General features: G+C 33.6%; 1 long non-coding RNA gene across 1 annotated transcript; it reads right to left on the bottom strand.

The window, feature by feature from the left end:
* Positions 1-393: 393 nt before the first annotated feature.
* Positions 394-13071, bottom strand: LOC127702239 (uncharacterized). Its single transcript, XR_007982337.1, has 4 exons — positions 12979-13071; positions 5084-5197; positions 4096-4214; positions 394-690 (listed from the first exon to the last, which is right to left on the bottom strand). It is a non-coding gene; the product is annotated as an uncharacterized LOC127702239 (long non-coding RNA).
* Positions 13072-20286: the final 7215 nt, after the last annotated feature.

Genomic DNA, 20286 nt, shown 5'->3' with positions numbered 1-20286 from the left:
TGTTCATTGTTGAGGACTGTATGTTAGCATCTTAATGTCTTTCATGTGTTTTTGTTGTGTAGCTGTCTGATTTATTTATACCTCATATCTCATTGTATTAATAAACTGAAATAGAAAGTTCTGTGAAATATATTTTGATATACCATATTGAAAGTCTTGCTGTTATTTACAACCATTAATATTTCCTTCTTATTTCATATATGTATTTCAGTTTTATATTTTAACACCAATCTTAAGGTTAAGGCAAAAAGAAAACAAATGTTGACAAACAACAGGCATATACCATTAGAAGATCTCAAAGTTTGCCTGCACAATAAACTAAAAATTCTTGTTATTTCAAATATTTATATAAAATTCAGTTTAAAACATTCATTTTCCATTTTTAGAGTGTAATTGTCATGTTGGCACAATAATTTGAATTTGAATTGTATTATATTCTGAGAGTACTTGTTGAAAAAATATACACAATATTTATTCCATGTGTTTTAGATTTCTTGAATACACCACTCCCATATAATGACTACATGTCTGTTATTAATGTTTAAGAGTTCTCTCCTGCATGTAATTGCTGTAATTGCTATTTGTACCCAAGGCTTCCTTCATACAGTTGCACATATCCTTCTAAGATGTTGCTTGAATGATAAAATCCTGTAATACATTATCGGCCATCAAACTCTTGGAATACAGTTGCTGTAATAAAAAAAATAAACTGTAATCACAGAGACATGTCTCGCTTTTTGGTAAATTCGATAATGCAAATGTTGAAATTAAAATAGCAACACTTTAACATGTAAAATTTGCAAATATTCAATGTCAATGAACCATGACTGAAGGTACATGGCAAAACAATCTCCATGGAAATTAGATGTGCCATTGCTAATACAACGCAAAACCTAAACACAAACTAATACATGTAAACTAAGAAAATGTTAAAGTCAATAAACGATAACTTAGGGGCCGGGGTCAAATAATCTCCATGGTACTGAGATGTGCCAATGCTAATACAACTGCATACCAAATATCATTAACTTACCACTAGTGGTTTCCCATGAGCCGACCTAATCACAAACTAATACATGAAAACTAAGCAAAAGTTTCAAAGTCAATAGACCATGACTGAGGGGGCAGGGCCAAATAATCTCCATGGAAATGAGATATGCCAATGCGTATACAACTGCATACCCATTATCATTAACTTACCACTAGTGGTTCCCCATAAACTGACCTAGTCACAAACTAATACATGAAAACTAAGCAAAAATTTAGAAGTCAATAGACCATGACTGAGAGGGCGGGGCCAAATAATCTCCATGGAAATGAGATATGCCAATGCTTATACAACTGCATACCAATCATAATTAACTTACCACTAGTGGTTCTCCATAAACTGACCAAATCACAAACTAATACATGAAGACTAAGCAAGAGTTTCAAAGTCAATAGACCATAACTGAGGGGGCAGGGCCAAATAATCTCCATGGTAATGAGATGTGCCAAACTAATACAACTGCATACCAAATATCTTCGACTTACTGCTTGTGGTTCACTATAAACTAGACCTAATCACAAACTAATACATTGTTGACGCCGCCGTCATCACCAACACCAGAAACAGCATACCTATGTCTCGCTTTTTGACTCCGTCAAGCGAGACAAAAACAGCATATATTTTTTGTAAAACATACATCAAATATTGGCTTACCAATCAGGCAAAAATGATAACATCAATTTAATCTCCAATGATTTACCAAACTTACATATATATATATATATCGCGTGAACAACTGGAGTGGAATATAATAGTTGTTGTTTATCATATTTATTTTTCATTTAATGTCTTTTACGTAAATTGGAATTGTTTTACATCTGTCATTTCAGGACCTTTAATAGCTTGCTAGATGCAGTATCAGTTTTGCTCATTGTTGAAAGCTGTTCATACAGTGATCTATAGTTGCTAACATTCAGTCATTTGGACTCTGGTTGATAGTTGTCTCATTGGCAATAATACTACATCTTCTCATTTTTATCAAAATAAATTAATAATGAAAACTAACTCTATTCATGCATGTGTACTACACATTACCTGTATAGATAATATATACTAGAATACTCATGGGACATCATGGGGTCGTGACTGAAGCAAAGTACCGTAGGATTATTTTTAGCCTGGATTTTAAGTTTTCGTTTTGTCATCTAATAATGTCATGCTGGTCATTAGGTGCACAGTTTTCTCTGCTTTCAAAATCTTTCTTTTTGAACCCTTCAACCCAGAACTTGTTAATTATTTGTAGTAATAATTATGTGGAAAACAAATGGGCCTGGAATGGTGTAATTTTTAATCAACATCATTGTCCTATATATATAAGTTATATATAAAGTTGAATTCTTTGAATCGTCATTTTTATGTCATGCCGGCTCACAAATTGGACCTTGTTATTTTAGTATTATAGATCTAGATTACTAAGTGCCTATAGAAACACAATTCCTCATTTTTCAAGCCCCTTTCTTACATGTCTTAACCTCAATTAAATTACAATACCTACTAAAGGCTTCAAGGAGTCTATGTCGCTCACCTGATATTTTTTTTATTTTACAATTGATGCATGAAATAATGCAACCGTTATACTTTTGCTTTAGTTTCAAAAATATAAGTCAAAAACTGCATTTTTCCCCCTATGTTCTATTTTTAAACTAAATACCCTAATGCTTATTATGGCCAAGTTTGGTCAAATTTGTCTCAGTTGTTTCAGGAGAAGACTTTTGTAAAAGATTACAAATATTTACGAAAAATTGTTAAATTTGACTTTAAAGTGCAATATCTCCTTATGGGGTCAATTGACCATTTTGATCCTGTTGACTTATTTGTGAATCTTATTTTGCTGAACATTACTGCTGTTTACAGTTTATCTCTATCTATTATAAAGTTCAAGATAATAACCAAAAACTATTGGGCCAGGTGAGCTAAAAATGGTATGTCTATAGCTCTATGCATTCTGTAAACATCTAGTTACAAAATTTGTGATTTATCTTCTAAAGGGGTATAAATCAAAACTCCAAATGCTCTGCAAATTGTTTATCTGCACTACTTTTTGATTACCTCTGCTGTGGAGTTTCATTATGGTTGAAATTTGCTATGAAAGCGGGAATTTGTAAACATTTCAGATGAAAGTCAAAATGTTCTGAAACTTTTTGGTAATGTTGCAGTTGTTTGTATATACATTTATTAATTATAATAGAAGAAAAGAGTTCCAATGTCCCCATTATTGCACATATTTTTTCTATTCAAAGTATAAGGGCAATAACTTAAAAAAGCACTTTTTTGATGTTAAAATCCAGCAGCTACCACCATTGACCTCCCTTTTTGTCTAGCCTTCGACTTTTGTTGAAAAAGCGAGACAAAGCGATCCTACATTCCGTCGTCTGCAGCGTCCACAAATATTCACTCTGTGGTTAAAGTTTTTGAAATTTTAATAAATTTCTTAAACTATCCTGGTTTCTAACAAACTTGGACTGAAGCTTGTGTATGATCATAAGAAAGTATCCAGAAGTAAATTTTGTAAAAAAAAATTCTGTTTTTCCTTATTTTACTTATAAATGGACTTAGTTTTTATGCCAGGAAACATTACATTCACTCTGTGGTTAAAGTTTTTTAAATTTTAATAACTTTCTTAAACTATCCTGGATTTTTACCAATCTTGGACAGAAGCTTGTTTATGATCAAAAGCTAGTATCTAGAAGGAAATTTTGTTAAAATTGTGTACCTGTTCATCCGTACTTTACTTATAAATGGACTTAGTTTTTCTTCCAGTTAACATTACATACAGTCTGCAGTTAAAGATTTAAAACATTTATTTGATTCATAAACCATCCTGGATTTTTACCAAACTTGGACAGAAGCTTCTTACAATCAAAAGATAGTATCGAAAGGAATATTTTTATTAACTTCTTTCCTCATTTTTGTTGAGCCTGCGATTAACAGCAAAAGTAGGCGAGACACTGGGTTCTGCCTAACCCTTACAAATTTTTTGAAATTGCCTTGGAATTCAGTACTTTTGTTATACCATTTGGAAATTAAATACTGTAACAAATACATACCAGTTACATTTATATATACTGTAGCTATAGGATCTCCTCAATATCTAATCCTGTTGTTAATTTCATTTAAACATATAATGTATATAGCTTCCCTTCCACTTACATCTGAGGAGCTAATTCTGAAAATTAAAATTCCTGTGATTATTATATAAAATCTGAACCTGATGCACTGCTTTCCAATAAAAATAAATTGGCTATACAGTTCTCCCTTGGTATAGAGAGAGAAAACAAGTGATATTTTTATATTATAACCAATACTGCACATGGTAATTGGAACATCACTAGTTTTTTGGATTGGATTGTTGCTCACTTTGTCAGGATCTTTTACAGCTGACTATATAGTATGGTTTTGTTCATTGTTGAAGGTCATACAGTGACCTAAATTTTTTTAATCCTCTTCGACTAATGGAAAGTTTTCTCATTGACAATCCTACCATACATTGTAAGACCTTATTTCTAAAATACTAAAAATTTCATTCTGTGACAATAACATTTTATTAATTTAATAAGGTAATCTGATCAACATTATGAAGCAATGTTCAAAACACTCTGTCATTGTCTGACAGCGATCAAAGTAATCTTAACTCCTATGACAATGTACAATGATGTATATATGTGCAAGACTCAAAACTAAGTATCACAATTTAAATTCATACATATATCCATATACATTTACAAGGTACTTAATAAATCAGTGAGACTGACGCATAAAATGTAGGTAAAAAAAAAATATGCTTTTTGTTGGATCCTGCATCATAACTAATTATTACAAGTTAAATGGAGGCAAGTCATAATCATTGAGTACATGTATATACATTATATTTGAACTTAAAGTAAAGGATAATCTGAGTAGTCTCTAATCAGTAATGAAGCCACACAACACTGTGTGATAACAATGACATATAAGTCTCCATAGATGCACATACTATTATTTTAGGTCTTTTGTATATATATGTTTAAGGTTACTTAGAATTGGCTGTTGACATACATGTACACATGGACTGTCAGGCATGGAGTCATTGGACCCTAGGTTACTCCAGTCCATTATCAGTCACTATCAATAGTCAACTCCTCTGTCCATTTGTAGTATTACAATGTTCTGCTGAAAGGGAGAAAACAGTACTTTATTAATAGCATGTGGATGCAAGACTATAATAAGTATTCAAAGAGTTTTGCAAACAATTAGCTTATACATTTAGGGGATAATCATATCTGTATTTACCTAGTGATGTGACAGTAAAATCAAGTTTAACAAAGGCCAAGCTTAAAATACAATACAGTTATCTACATTCTAATGCAGCATATTAAAATAAATACCATTTAACAAATATTTTGGCGTAAAATGAAATAAATGAAAAAGTCCGCGAAACTGTTGCATTGTCTTTAGCAACTAAACAATGTGACGTCATATGTATACTCATGATGTCAAACATAAAACTCTAGACGTACATTTTATTTATACCTTTCGTACACTTCAGAATGGTTTCAACGTTGACAAAAAGAACATTTTGTGCACATTTTGAGACACAAAATGTGACTTTCATGTTTAATTTGTGAGAAATTACATACCAAAATAAATCAGAATTCAAAATGGTGGCTTTCTTAGTTACGGACTGGTAGAACGTGGAATTTACCTCTTCAAAATATATATATGTCAAAGTCATATGAAAATTATCATAACCAACGAATTGCATAAGAATTATTTTTTACTAATATTAAACTTGTATTATCAAATATCAAAAAGCAATGGATTGAAGTCATAGAAGTTGCTAAGAACAATGAAGAAAAAAATAAAGTTAATTTTTGTCCCTTTGAACCTTTTATTTATGTAGGGGTTCAAAATAGTGCAAGTCTGAGGTCAGGGACCTGTCTTTTCTAGGAGGGGACTTTTTATTTTTAAATTACAAGTCAAGAACCTACCATTCTTAACACAGATCATATGCTTTAAACAGAACCATTAAATTTCTTATGGAGGACCTTTCACTGGACTGAAAATTTCAAATAGTCCAGGACCTTTCATTTTTTAAAGCAAATTTGAACCCCTGCATGTAGACCAATTTGAAAACCTGGCCCAAAATAAATAGACAGCTGCGCCATGAGCACATGATACACCCATCGCTTATTCAAAGAATAAAGTTCAATAACTTTTCAATGTCATAATCAGACATTCATGAAAAACTAAAGGGAGGTTATCTTAATAGATATATTAACCAGTCACCAAAGTTTCATGATAACTGCTCAAAGCATTTTCTGAAATATGAAAATCCCCCCTTTTTTATGAATAAAATCACATAACTCTGAAACATAAAATCTAAAATTAATAAAAATCGAAAGGGAGCTTACGACAATACTGTAAATTCAGAAATTATTGCGTGCATTTATTATTGCGATTTTGTCCTTTTAGACTAAAATGTGATTTTAATGTTTGCGATATTGAGAAAAATCCTGCTTAATTCATATAAAAAATTTAAAAATGCGAGTTTAAATTATTGCGATTATAACCCTGTCGCATTTTTCGCAATAATAAAAACATCGCAATAGTTTCTGAATTTACAGTAGATATAAACAATTACCAAAGTTTCTTGCAAATTGGTGAAAGTGTTTTTGAGTTATTATCCGAAAACTGGAAAATCCCCCTTTTTTAACATGTTTAATGAATAAAACCCCATAACTTCAAAGTTTTACTCATACCCAGTCTTCACGATGAACTTTAAAATCTACAGGCCCAGAGCTCAATTTTGGGAAAATTTTAGTTAGATTCTGTTGGCCTGTAGATATGATTTTTACAGGCCCGAGAGCAATTTTACAAGCCTGGGCTGCTGGGCCTGTGGTTCAGCGTGAAGACTGCATACCAAGCTTAATACATGCATTATTTACATCAAAGCAAGTTAAAACAACCATGACAACAATCATGATTTTTAAACACTCAACAATAACACCAAATTAGGCTGTGTATAAATACCAATTAGCAGTAATCATACATAATTAACATTTAATAATTAATCATTAAATCAATTTAAAACAATATTTCATTTAATAATTCCTGAATTTTTATTTATGAAAATAAAAATATTTTGATATAAACATCTACAAAACATCTAAAAATTTATCAGGTTTTTGAATAAACAAGAGGCTCTCAAGAGCCTGAATCGCTCACCTGTATTTCAGAGGAGAAGATTTTTAAATGTTAGCAAACTTAATGAACAAATTGTTTATAATTGTCTTTAAAGGGCAATAACTCCTTAAGGGGTCAATTGACAATTTTGGTCATATTAACTTTTTTGTAGATCTTACTTTGCTGAACATTATTGCTGCTTACAGTTTATATATATCTATAATAATATTCAAAATAATAACAAAAAACTGCAAAATTTTGTTAAAACTACCAATTCGGTGGCAGCAACCCAACAATGGATTGTTCCATTCGTCTGATAATTTCAGGGCCGATGGATCTTGACAAGTTAAACAATTTTACCCCATGTCAGATTTGCTCTAAAAGCTTTAGTTTTTGAGATATATGCCAAAAACTGCATTTGACCCTTATGTTCTATTTTTAGCCATGGCGGCCATGTTTGTCGATGGATACAAACTTCGGATACAATTTATAAACAAGATACCCTAAGGAACATTTAGTTAAAGTTTGAAGGTAATTGGCCCAGTAGTTTCAGAGGAGAAGATTTTTAAATGTTAGCAAACTTGAACAAATTGTGTAAAATTGTCTTTAAAGGGCAACAACTCCTTAAGGGGTCAATTGACAATTATGGTCGTATTAACTTTTTTGTAGATCTTACTTTGCTGAACATTATTGCTGCTTACAGTTTATATTTATCTATAATAATATTCAAAATAATAACAAAAAACTGCAAAATTTTGTTAAAACTACCAATTCGGTGGCAGCAACCCAACAATGGAATTTTCAATTCGTCTGAAAATTTCAGAGCTGATAGATCTTGACCAATTGAAAAATTTTACCCCATGTCAGATTTGCTCTAAAAGCTTTAGTTTTTGAGATATATGCCAAAAACTGCATTTGACCCCTATGTTCAATTTTTAGCCATGGCGGCCATGTTTGTCAGTGATCAAAACTTCGGATACAATTTATAAACTAGATACCCTAAGGAACATTTAGCTAAAGTTTGAAGGTATTTGGCCCAGTAGTTTCAGAGGAGAAGATTTTTGAAATAGTTTACAATGACAGACGATGACGACAGACAATTTCGTCAAAGCCCCCTTTCCCATAAAGATCTAATGGTAGCTCCCTAAACAAGAGTGGAGCAATTTTAAAATGGGGAGTTTTGCCAATGGCAATGGGGTGAGTTGACTTGCCAGTACCTCGAATGACCGTATAACACCGTTAATATCCGAATAACACTTGTAATGACCGAATAACACTTGAAATTCTAATATTAGCACATATTGTTGACTTTTAAACATTGATTAGGGGAAAATCGCCTAATTGCGGACAGCGCCGATATGCGGACGGAAAACGAATATCTCACTTTTCAATAAAATTATGAAAAATTGAAATAAAATAGATATAAGAAATAAGGTGTTTTGTTTACTATTGAATCTCTATTTTGTTGCAATAAAGTTATTGTGTCTATTGCTTACGATTTACTTTTATGTCATGTGATTGAAATTGCATGCTATAAATAGCTTATGTCAACAAGTTTGAAAACCGGAAAATTTTGAAAAAGGTCCAAAGTCAGCGTGTCACATTCAATACACAGTTGCTCATGTAAGAATGGCAATTTATGTGTTGAAAAGCGATCAGCATTGCGTATTTTATGCAAGGAAACATTTCTTTTAATTATTTTTACTGATTTGTCTAAATTTTGATTACAAAACAGGACTAAGCAAGTGTCCGCATTTTCGCCACCGAAAATAATATGATAGCCGAAATGCGGACACAAGATATTTTGAACAACTAACACGTGCAGTGGGGCATATATCAATACCATGATGACGGAAATAAACAAAACTCTCTTATAATCTAGCATTATTAGTTTCAATCCGATACATTTATATCAATAAAGTTTTGATTTGGGTTTATTTGATTTGCTTTCATTTTGCATATTACGAACATAATGCGTTTACAAGTCTGATTTCCACTCCAGTTGGCAACTTGCACACATCTTCAATAGGTCAAAAACTGTAAACGTCATCCCCGGGATGGCAAGCCAATCTATTTCTCTTTCTTTACAGAATGTCTACATGTTTAGGACATTTTACGAAAGCAAATGGAATGAAATAAAATGTACAGAAAACAATCACCCGAATGAAATTGCAACAATGTCTCGTAGACGAGTGGCTATTTGATAATGATGTTATTGGCTATTTATTTATGAAATTAATACGTTTATCAAAACATGAATATGTATCAACACTACTATGCGAAAAGTGATAAGGGAAATGAATTCAGCAGCATTGTGTTTATTGCTAGAAAATCAAATATAAGATGTAAAGAGTTGGACATTCGTACTGCGGAAGAGACAGATAAAATTATTGATATCACGAATATTCTTTTGAAAGAAATGTTTTCATAAAACTTTTTTTTCAAAACATGATAGAAATAATGTAACTAATACATTGGTTTTAAAGACCTCTTTAGACTTTTGTGAGCGTCCAACAGTAACGACTTTGTGCATCCAGTCGTCTGTCTGTCTGTTTGTCCATCCGTCTGTGGCAAATCGAAAAACAAACGAGGCCCCTCATGGGGAGATACCAGTAATCGCATAATCACCAAATTTTTGCCAGCATAATCACATAATCATTAAATATTTGCTTTGGTAATCAAAAACTTATTTTCTTTAGTTATGAAATAATCATAAACTAAAAGCTTTGTAATCATATAAAAATTCAAATGTAACCTATTTAATATCTAAAAAGTTTTGATAAGCTCTTCCTCGTCCTCATCCTCCTCCTCGGGTGAAACTGTATCACCTGCATCTTCCATATTTGGTTCGGTAATTTTCTCATGTGAACGACGTATGCCTCACGTTTTTTTTTTTTTTTTTACCTGCATGGACGAATTAATGTTAGTAATTAATCATCCTTTGCACCTATCGTTAACCTGTTGTGTTTTAGACATTTCATCTAAGGCACAGAACTAGGTATGCATGTTCTACACACGCTGGTATCCTTTTGCCAGTCGGATCAAATCCGATGCCATTATTGGTCAGAGAACAGGCATTATATAGAAAAAAGTATATATGTAACGAAATGCAACGAACGCCAATAGCGTATCATCATGCGTGACCACAATCTCCAGCACTACGTCTTTATTATGGCCTGTCGACTTTTGGTGGGTGCCCTATTATAGTAATCACTCTGCCCGTCTTTTCATCCGTCCGTCTACACTTTCTATGTCGTAGGATAACTCAAATTTACTCCGACAGATTTTAAAAGAAATTTTAGCACAACACTTAGTAACATTAGGGGAAGCTCCCTTTCATTTTTTTTTACTTTTCATTTTCGAGATATTGGACTTAAGCCAGCAAGACCCTTCATTGAGGAGTGACATGGGTCAGTATTCATAAGAGAAAATAAAGGATATGGAGTAAATGTACATGGGACAAAATCGCACACAATACATAGAAAAAAATAAAAAGTTATCAATGAACAGGGCTTTTATTCCTGTTCTTCATCTTGACAGTTGAAGTAGGGTCTTCAACAATGAACGAATCATTCATATCCTACAAGGTCAAGACGGCCCCTAGCGTCGACTTAAGCGGTACTATTGCTAAAAATAAACCAAAGTTCACTTTTTTGCTCCCTACCTGCCTCGGAGTGCCAACTTGTGCGATGCTTGTCTACGACGGTTCTCAAGTCGAAAGCACCAGGGATACAAGAAAAGTGCAGTAATTTTGAAAGACATCGATCGCCGCTAAACTATGCTTTGAAGTTACACATGTCGGGAGCGGTCAATGAATTACATAATTTATAATTACGGGCTAGGTTCTTCAACATATATTTTTCATACATTGCCCAATAAAAGACCAATACATTAGAAACAACAAATGATAGACAATACATATAAAACTAAACATAATACTGACTTTTCCATAACTCCCTAAATTTTTTGGTGTCTATTTTTCCATATTCTTATTTTTTTTTTTTAACATTCCAATTTACAAAATTTGCATGTTCCCTCACACCTTGCGTTTTCCCATTTTTGATTTAACAATTCTTAAAAATTAACCCTTTTTACCCATTCCATAAACTGTTTTCAGATGTTCATGGTGTTGGATGGGCCGCAAAAAATCATGTTTGTCAAAGAGTACATAGAAACCCGAGGATAAACTAGATATCATTGAGATGGGAGCCATCTCTGTGGGCCCCGCTGTGAATAATGTGTGGTAAAAAATGTGTATCTTTATCATTAGACATGGGGTTGTCAGCTGAAACCAAAGTTTTTGACCTTGACCTTTGACCTAGGAAGTTGTACATAAATTATGACACACCCTCTGGTGTTGGTTTATATACATGTCAAGTATAAACTTTGAAAGGATAACGGTTCTCAAGATATAGAGCGGAAACGATTTTTACCATAGGACATGGGGTTGTCAACTAAAACCAAAGTTTTTGACCTTGACCTTTGACCTAGGAAGTTGTACATAAATTATGACACACCCTCTGGTGTTGGTTAATATACATGTCAATATAAACTTTGAAATCATAACGGTTCTCTAGATATAGAGCGGACACAATCTGTTACGGATGGACGGACGGACAGACTGATCACTATAGGGCGTCCGCCATTCGGCGGGGCCTTAATAAAATTATCTTATAAGTATCGGAAAATGCAATTAAAAAAATCTCGCCTCAAGGCATCTTATGCTCTTGAGTGAGGGCTACGGATTTTTAAGTGATTAGGACATTAAAACACATTACAATGAATGCCATACGATTTTAAATTGAAAGTTATCACAACTATATCTCGTATATATGCACGCATGCATCTTGGAAGACAATATCCCGATGGAAGTTGTCAGTACCATCTTATATCATTTAATAATTGGTGTGGTATAGGATATTTAATGAACTTTTTTAATCTTATTTTTTCTCACCTTTCCACATGTATTACCAGTTAATGCGAGAAAACCATTCTCAAACATGCTTTAAGATGCACTGAAAGGGTATTCCTGAGGGGTATTCATGCGAGCTAATGTTATATATGCATAATATCTGCGTTTTGAATAGCAAGAAATGTTTAAAAATAAGTGTCCGCAATTTGACGACAAGGTGTCCGTATTTTAACTCCCCCTGTCCGCATTTACCCTACTCGGCATTTCCGCGGGTTTTAAGAGTTTGCAATCTACAAATCAAGAGAGGAGACCTGAAAACGCGGGAAATGGTCCATTTGATACCCCTCTATCCTCTCCTGTCAAATGCAACCACCAGTATGTCCGCAATTGGCCTCGACGTTATCCAAACTTCCGGATTTGAAAAAGTGTCCGCAATTAGCCGACTTTCCCCTATTGAATAATAGTATATCATAAATGTATTTTATAGCTTAAAAATGATATATAGAAAGCAGGTAAATTCATAAAGATCATTATAAATATAGTGTGTACATCCAACATGGCGACCATTGCCATTGGCATTGTGATTTCTTATAATATTATTTTATAATCAATGTTTTTATTAAAAGTCACCAATATGTGCTAATATTAAAATTGCGAGTGTTATTCGGTCATTTCAAGTGTTATTCGGTTAAAAACGGTGTTATTCGTTCATTCGTGTTACCCTTGACTTGCTTCCGTTTTTGCCAATCTTTGACTGATTTTCGGGTTTACATGCATGACATGGATAAAGTCAAATGGTTTTTCGTGAAAAGTATAGCAATAGCATCTTCCTAAAAATGTGCATGATTATATTTACCTTTCATTGCGCTTTCCAAGTACAATAAGTTGGTACGTAATCCATCAAAACGAAACACTTTCGTTGCGTTGACTTTCTTAGTTTCTAATGTATATACCCTGTTCTTTATTCTACAATTTAAATTTTAACAATATGTTGGTTAAAACAAAAGTTACAGATGAAAACGTATCGAAAATAACTGTCCTGGTTTTATCTGTCCTGTTAATAGACCTTCCCTTGTTTCGTTCCCCAGTTAATCGACAATGGTCAGATAGTTGATACAAAGACCTTTGGTTTTTCAAACTGATGGGTCAAAAAGTTATTATTAACAGATATATTGAAATGGGTTACTATCTTTGTCCATTCTTTTTAAACAGTAAAACTTGAATTCAGCAGCAGACGAGCGTCCATGGATTTTGCGTCATAGTATGAAAACGGCAACGGTAAAAAGATTTCCGGGTTTCCGTATTCGACGTGCCAAGCTTTCGTACATATGAGAGTTAGTCTGGTATCAAATATGGGGATTTAAATAAGGACAAAAAAAAATAGATAGTTGAAAAGCAAAAATATAGAATGAAGGATCATAGAGAATAATTGAGTATATTTAATTATGAAGAATCATGCAGAGACATTATTCTCAGAGCATATACATGTCTCTGGAAGAATTGAGAATAAAGAAAAACTAAATAAAGAATATTCAATCATTTATATATTATTTATAACTCATTCACATTTTGTTCCATTCAAAATTAAATAACTCTGCTGAGGGGAGCATGGGAAGTTGGGAAAATTGACAAACGAGAATTACTGTAATCAGAGAAGAATTAAAAATGTTAGACAGTTAGAGTGTAATTATTAATAAATAAAATATTAACATATGTTTTTCAAAATGTTGTCACAGAAAACACAGATTTTTTTATTACTAATAAGATTCTGCAATTTGAGTATCTATGTCCAACAGATGTCAGTGAATTGGAAATTTTACTAATCTGGTAGACGTTTAGTTAAGAATCTGTGACAAGTTCTTTTGTAATATTATTAGGAAATTGCATACCGCCTCCTTGATTTAGAATTGCATACTCTTCAAGGTTAAGCTAGCCTACACAAATAATAGCCAGTTTTGGACTTGATCTTTTTGTCCAAGGTTAAACAATACATTTTGTTTTCTGTTTTATAATTTTCAACTCATGAAGAGGGGCGTAAAGGGGGGGGGGGGGGGGGGGTATCTGCACGGAAGAACGCGAAATAAAATTGCCATTTCACGATGTACGAACAATAAAAAGTTTCTTGCACGTTGATCTTTTTACCGATTTCACGAAACACGGTGAATAACGAACCTTTTTCACGGCTGCACGTGAAATAAAAATGGCAAAACACGTTGCACGAAAATAACCCTTTACCACCCTCCATGAACCATGCAAATATTTTTAACACTATCTCCTCTGACATGATATTCGACGAAAATCTCACCAGATATTATCTTCACATGTGTGCCAATATGGCGAATCAAATGAAAGTTTTACTTACTTAATTTGGCAATTACATGTATGCTCAAACCTAGGTTGCCACATGTTGAGCAGGAAGTTCCTAACTTTATCATTCACAGTTCTTGAGTTCACCCCATGTATTTTGGAGGTTCGTGTTGCACATAGAGGCGGATTTAGAGCACCCTGCCCCTCCCTTTTTTGTGGGAAAAATTTGATTTATTATATCGGGAATCAAAGAAGCATGACTAGGGAGGCCCCCTCTTTAGCAGTCAGTGGGCCCCTTTACATGAAAATTTCTGGATCCGTCACTGGCACAATCTTTAGTTTTTGTGTAATGTTAAGCCCAACGGTTACTGTTGTTTTTATCTTTCATTCTTTTAACTTTTCTCATTTTATTGGATTTATGGTTATAAATTACCACTTTAATTGGTATCCGCTTTCGATTTCACGGTTAACAACAGACCCACAGCTAAAGCCATGTACTGTAAAAAAAAATATCTTCCTGAAAAATAGTTTTATTTTCACCTGCAGGCCGGAGATTTCTGTCCAGAATTTCATACCAAGGTTGTTTGGGTATCACAGTTTAAAAATGATATCACCGTTGATCCAATAAACAAATCCTTGGTTGATCTATTCTTAAACGACTTCTTTCCAGTAGTACCCTCACAATGGTTATAATGACATTAATGCCTCCAACCTGGGACTATTATCGAGACTATTATACTTAGTATAATAGTCCCAGATCCGTGTCCCCTTATAAATAGAATAGAGAAATTGAGGACATTTGTTCCACATTTTATGAACTTTGAAAGAACACAAGCACGTGTAACTTTTGACACCACCTGCGGGCAAGTGCCTGCAGGACACGGAGGTGGTGGTAAGAGGGTGGTAAAGTTGATATGAACAACTAAATATTACACTAAAAGATATTTATACTATGATTTGATGATGAACATGATATTTGTACTCCTTATTTTCTCAACTTAATTGTAATTTTGTATAATACCATTAAATGTAATGAAAGAATATTGTACTAATGCTGTGTAATTTTGTATAATTGATTACATTGCACTTCAAAAATACAATTAAGTTGTGAACATAAGGAGTACAAATATCATGTTCATCATCAAATCATAGTATAAATATCTTTTAGTGTAATATTTAGTTGTTCATATTAATAACATTGATATATTAAGTGAATATTAAAAACATCCTAAAACAAGGGAAATAACTCTAAACCAAAACTACGTGCTTCGCATACTTCTCAGTTATTTCAACCTATTTAAAAAAAAATACATTATAATTCTAAAAGCATATCACTAATCCTTACAAACTTGTGGAGCAAGGTAGTTACTGCTGTGGCACAAACCATTTCAAATGTACATACTTGTCAATCATCACACCGTGTTCCGGGGGTTGGAACCCCCCTTTTGTTGACGATCAATGCTTTTGAATTGGGACATATGATTGGACCCCCCCCCCCCTCCTTTTAAAAATGGCTGGATCCGCCCCTGCTACCAGTAATTTATGATATATACAAACTATGTAGCGATAATACTTTTCGAAATCATTGAGAAAAAAATAACCATTTATACCAAAAATCATTCACTCTATGAAAATATATTAGAAATATTAATATAGAAGTAAATAAAGAAAACTCGCGTCAATATGTCAAGTCTGTCATTTCAATACAATCATGATTGTTCAATAAACTTTCAAACTATTTCAATGCCTGCTGGACATAAACATCTGTCCATTTCGAACCAGGGGCGGATTCAGGCTGGGGCGTGCCCCACCCCTCCCCCATAAAATTTGCAAAGCATGGGTTGTCCTCAGCTTAATAAAGTATATTTCGATAATTTTACCTCAAAAAAATTTATGTTTGCGCCCCCCCCCCCCCCTCCTTAACCTAAAATCCTCGATCCGCCCCTGGAATCCATTAGTACTACTAACTAAAACAAAGAAACTCGCAACTCAGTGCTAAAACTTTAAACCAACTTAAGCTTGGTTGCTGAAACACCACGAAATATTCTTGATATACTTGATGAAATTACAAACTAAACTAATGTCGGCAAATCTTATGCATCATCTACAAACTGACTTTAACTAAGACAGTTAGTTTTCCTGTTTGAATGGTTTTCCACTAGTCATTTTTGTTGCAGCCCTTTATAGCTTGCTGTTCGGTGTGAGCCAAGGCTCCGTGTTGAATGTCGTACTTTGACCTATAATGGTTTACTTTTACAAATTGAGACTTGGATGGAGAGTTGTCTCATTGGCACTCGTACCACATCTTCTTATATCTATATAGTTGGTCAATATTTCGGAATTTTTCGAAATTTTGTATACATCCATAACTCATTAAACTACATATGCATGTAGATAAAATAAATGGTATATGCAGCTTTAATATTTAGATTCTAGAGATACAACTGATTTAAGATAATTTAATTAATTACAAAAAAATAAAAACTAACAATGTATAGAATGTTGATGTGGGTAACAAAAAGCCACTTAAACTTCATTTTAATTGCTTAACATTGTGAATTCTAAAGATTCCGTTCACAATATTGAATTTTAAAATGATACGTTGTCGCTATGCTCATTTTCGTTTAAATGGTATGAAAATATAAGGGGCCGGGTCACCACATTCTTTTTCCCCCGTCTTAATCATTAAATATAAAGGATGATTGATGCAGGGAAAAATCATGAACACCAATATTGCAGCTTGACGCCGTAGCAGCTTGACGCTTATATTTTCTTCCGACACTTCTTCACTCTACCTACTTTAAATGGTTTTGACTGAAAATAAAACGAATCCGTGTAATTCTGTTGACGCTTTTTCGAGAAATTTAAATTAAAAAGGGAATAAAATTGATTTGTATCGATGCTTTTTACGTACATTATATACATTTATAGATCCTTTTCACAAATTTTTGATTGTTTGTATCTCTGAAAAATATAATAGACTATTATGGCCTTCATAAAAAAAAAAGTTCAGCAAAGTAAAATCAACACGACCGAGATCGTTAATTGAACCCTTATAGAAATTAATGCCCTTAAAAGATGATTTTTGCAGAAACCATAGATAGAGGCAAACTGTAAATAGCAATAATGTTCTGCCAAAAATATGTATAAATTAGTCACAATGGTGAAAATTGTCAATTGACCCCTTATAGAAGAGAGGCGAAAGACACCAAAGGGACATTAAAACTCATGTCGAAAAAAAAACTGACAACGCCATGGCTAAAAAGAAAAAGACCAACAAACAAAAGTTCACAAAACACAACATAGAAAACTAAAGACTTCAAGCAACATGAACCCCACAAAAAAACTGGTGGTGGTCTCAGGTGCTTCGGAAGGGTAAGCAGATCCTGTTCCACATGTGGCACCCGTCGTGTTGCTCATGTTAGTACAAACATATAAGGAGTTATTGTCCTTTAATGATGGTTTTTGGCCTTTATTACATTTTTTGCATTTTATAGGGAGGAACATTTTAATAGCAAAGATGTTATGCACTGTGCCACAATAATATCTACAAATAAGTCAACATAACCGAAAATAACCAATTTTGATAAGAATTGTTAGCAGAAACTAAGATAGATTGACACACAATATAATCGCAAAAATGTTCAGCAAGATGAGATCAACAAATAAGTCAACATGGTTGAAATTGCCAATTGATCCCTAACGTGAGGGTACCCAGATTGCACCTATTTTGACAGTTTTTTCACCTACGTTTGTTTATGATCAATACAAAAGTTTCCATTCTGTGTTTATTTTGTAGATGTATCCTTATTTACTATATAGTTACACCAATTTAATTTTGAATCCATATTGAATAATAGAAAAATGGGTTTGAACCAACCTCCAAACGACCCATGAGTCAGTAATGAGGAGTACCCAAATTGCATCCATGCTTAAATTCACATCCTTAAAAATCGAATAACAGATGTTTTGTTTTATTTCTTCAAATATTTAGAACAATTTGACATTAGTCCATGCTTACTATTCATTTGTTAAGAAATAGATGCTTGTAACATATTTTATTTGCTCATTTTTAAAAGATGACTTTTTGTGGATGTCGCATGGCGACGTTTCCGTAAATTTTACTTTTTCCAGTAAAGATCAGTAAATGCTTCATGTCTTGATATATACTGTGAACGTTTTGTGTATATTTAAATATATTTACCTATGTTGAAAGACGTGTATTTGTATAAAGTCAAATCATAAAAATACAAATTGTTTAATCTCAAAGAAAACTAGTAAGAATTCCGCTGCTATTTTTGCTGAATAGGTGCAATTTGTGTACTCGGTGAAATTTGGGTACTGTAACGTTAGGTATAAACTGTAAACAGTAAAAATTATCTTAAGCACAAGCTGTACAAAAACGCCACTCAACATGATTAACAAATAATCATAGATTATCGTTTGTCATCTCAACGAGATTGATTTTCTCACTTAAGCCGGTACGGCGAAAGTGAGAAAAGCAATAGAGTTGAGATGACCAATGATAATCTGGGTTGCGTTCAATATCGTAGCGCCTACATAGGGCTACGTAGATTTATGACTATTGAACGTTTAGCTAGCCTAGCTGCTACATAGATATTGATAGCAGCTAGGCTAGCTACTCGTTCAATAGTCATAAATTTACGTAGCACTACGTAGCCGCTACGATATTGAACGCAACCCAGTTTATCGCTATTTTACCTATGATATGACGACGTTGTTAATTTCATTGACAACGGCACGTGCGCCCTTAGTTTTCTAGCGATAACTTTTCATATCACTCTACTGTGCTGAGAAAGGAAATTGTCGCTATTTTACGAATTTTTCCTTTGATCTTGATGACTGATAATTTCCGTTCTCAGCGGAGACGAGTGATATGAAAATTATCGCTAGAAACTAAGGGAACACGTGCCGTTGTCAAGGAAATTAACAACGTCTTCATAGGTAAAATAGCGATAAACAGATTATCATTGGTCATCTCAACTCGATTGCTTTTCTCGCTTTCGCCGTACCGGCTCAAGCGAGAAAATCAATCTCGTTGAGATAACCAACGATAATATATAATTATCAGTCAGTAAGATCAAAGGAAAATTTCGTAAAATAGCGATAATCAAACATAAAAGATAAAAGTATAATGAATATAGCATAGCCTCTTGTTACTATTTGAAACAAAATCTGTGGAATATGATTACATAAATATATACGTTTGAAACTTTGATTAGCAGTTAAACGTAGTTTTTCGGAAAAGGGAACCGTTAAAATTATAGGGATGAATTTAAGTTTTATTTCCTAACTGTATTGCTACCTTGTGTGTTGGTGGTGTTACCACAGGTTAGTGTGTGTGTCTAGTGCGGTGGCGAGTCAGAGACTCTTCCACTGCTGCTGGCTAGTCTATTGTGTAGGTGAAAAGAAAGCCATTTGCGTAAGTCTTTCCTGTCAGTATATAGCCTCTGCACTATCAAAACATATACAGTGCCTACTCGCGACAGCACATGGTAACTAGGTTCTAGTGTCCTAGGCATAACTGTCGAGGGTCTCGGAGTAGTAAGGACCATAGAGATATAGTGTATAGACCCATCGAAGTGTGGACATGCCCAAGCACTCATCAACCTTGTCCCAGTTATGGGTTAATAGCCGGCCGGATGGAGGTCTTGGGAGGTGATCCATCTAGGAGAAGATAACTCTGATATAAAATCCGGGTAGATTTGACTCGTCAGCCTTGGTCGGCAACTGATCTAAAGGAAAGCAACCTTGAATAAAGATTACCTGGCTCTTCAGGTTGGGTATTGAGCGACAGGCCAACAACCTATTCTCGTAAAACAAAACAAAAAGTTAC

This window comes from Mytilus californianus, unplaced genomic scaffold, assembly GCF_021869535.1.
Source record: "Mytilus californianus isolate M0D057914Y unplaced genomic scaffold, xbMytCali1.0.p SCAF_5, whole genome shotgun sequence".
In the NCBI taxonomy this organism is placed as follows: domain Eukaryota; kingdom Metazoa; phylum Mollusca; class Bivalvia; order Mytilida; family Mytilidae; genus Mytilus; species Mytilus californianus.
The sequence above is the reverse complement of the archived record's forward strand: the minus strand, read 5'-3'. Positions and strand labels throughout refer to the sequence as shown.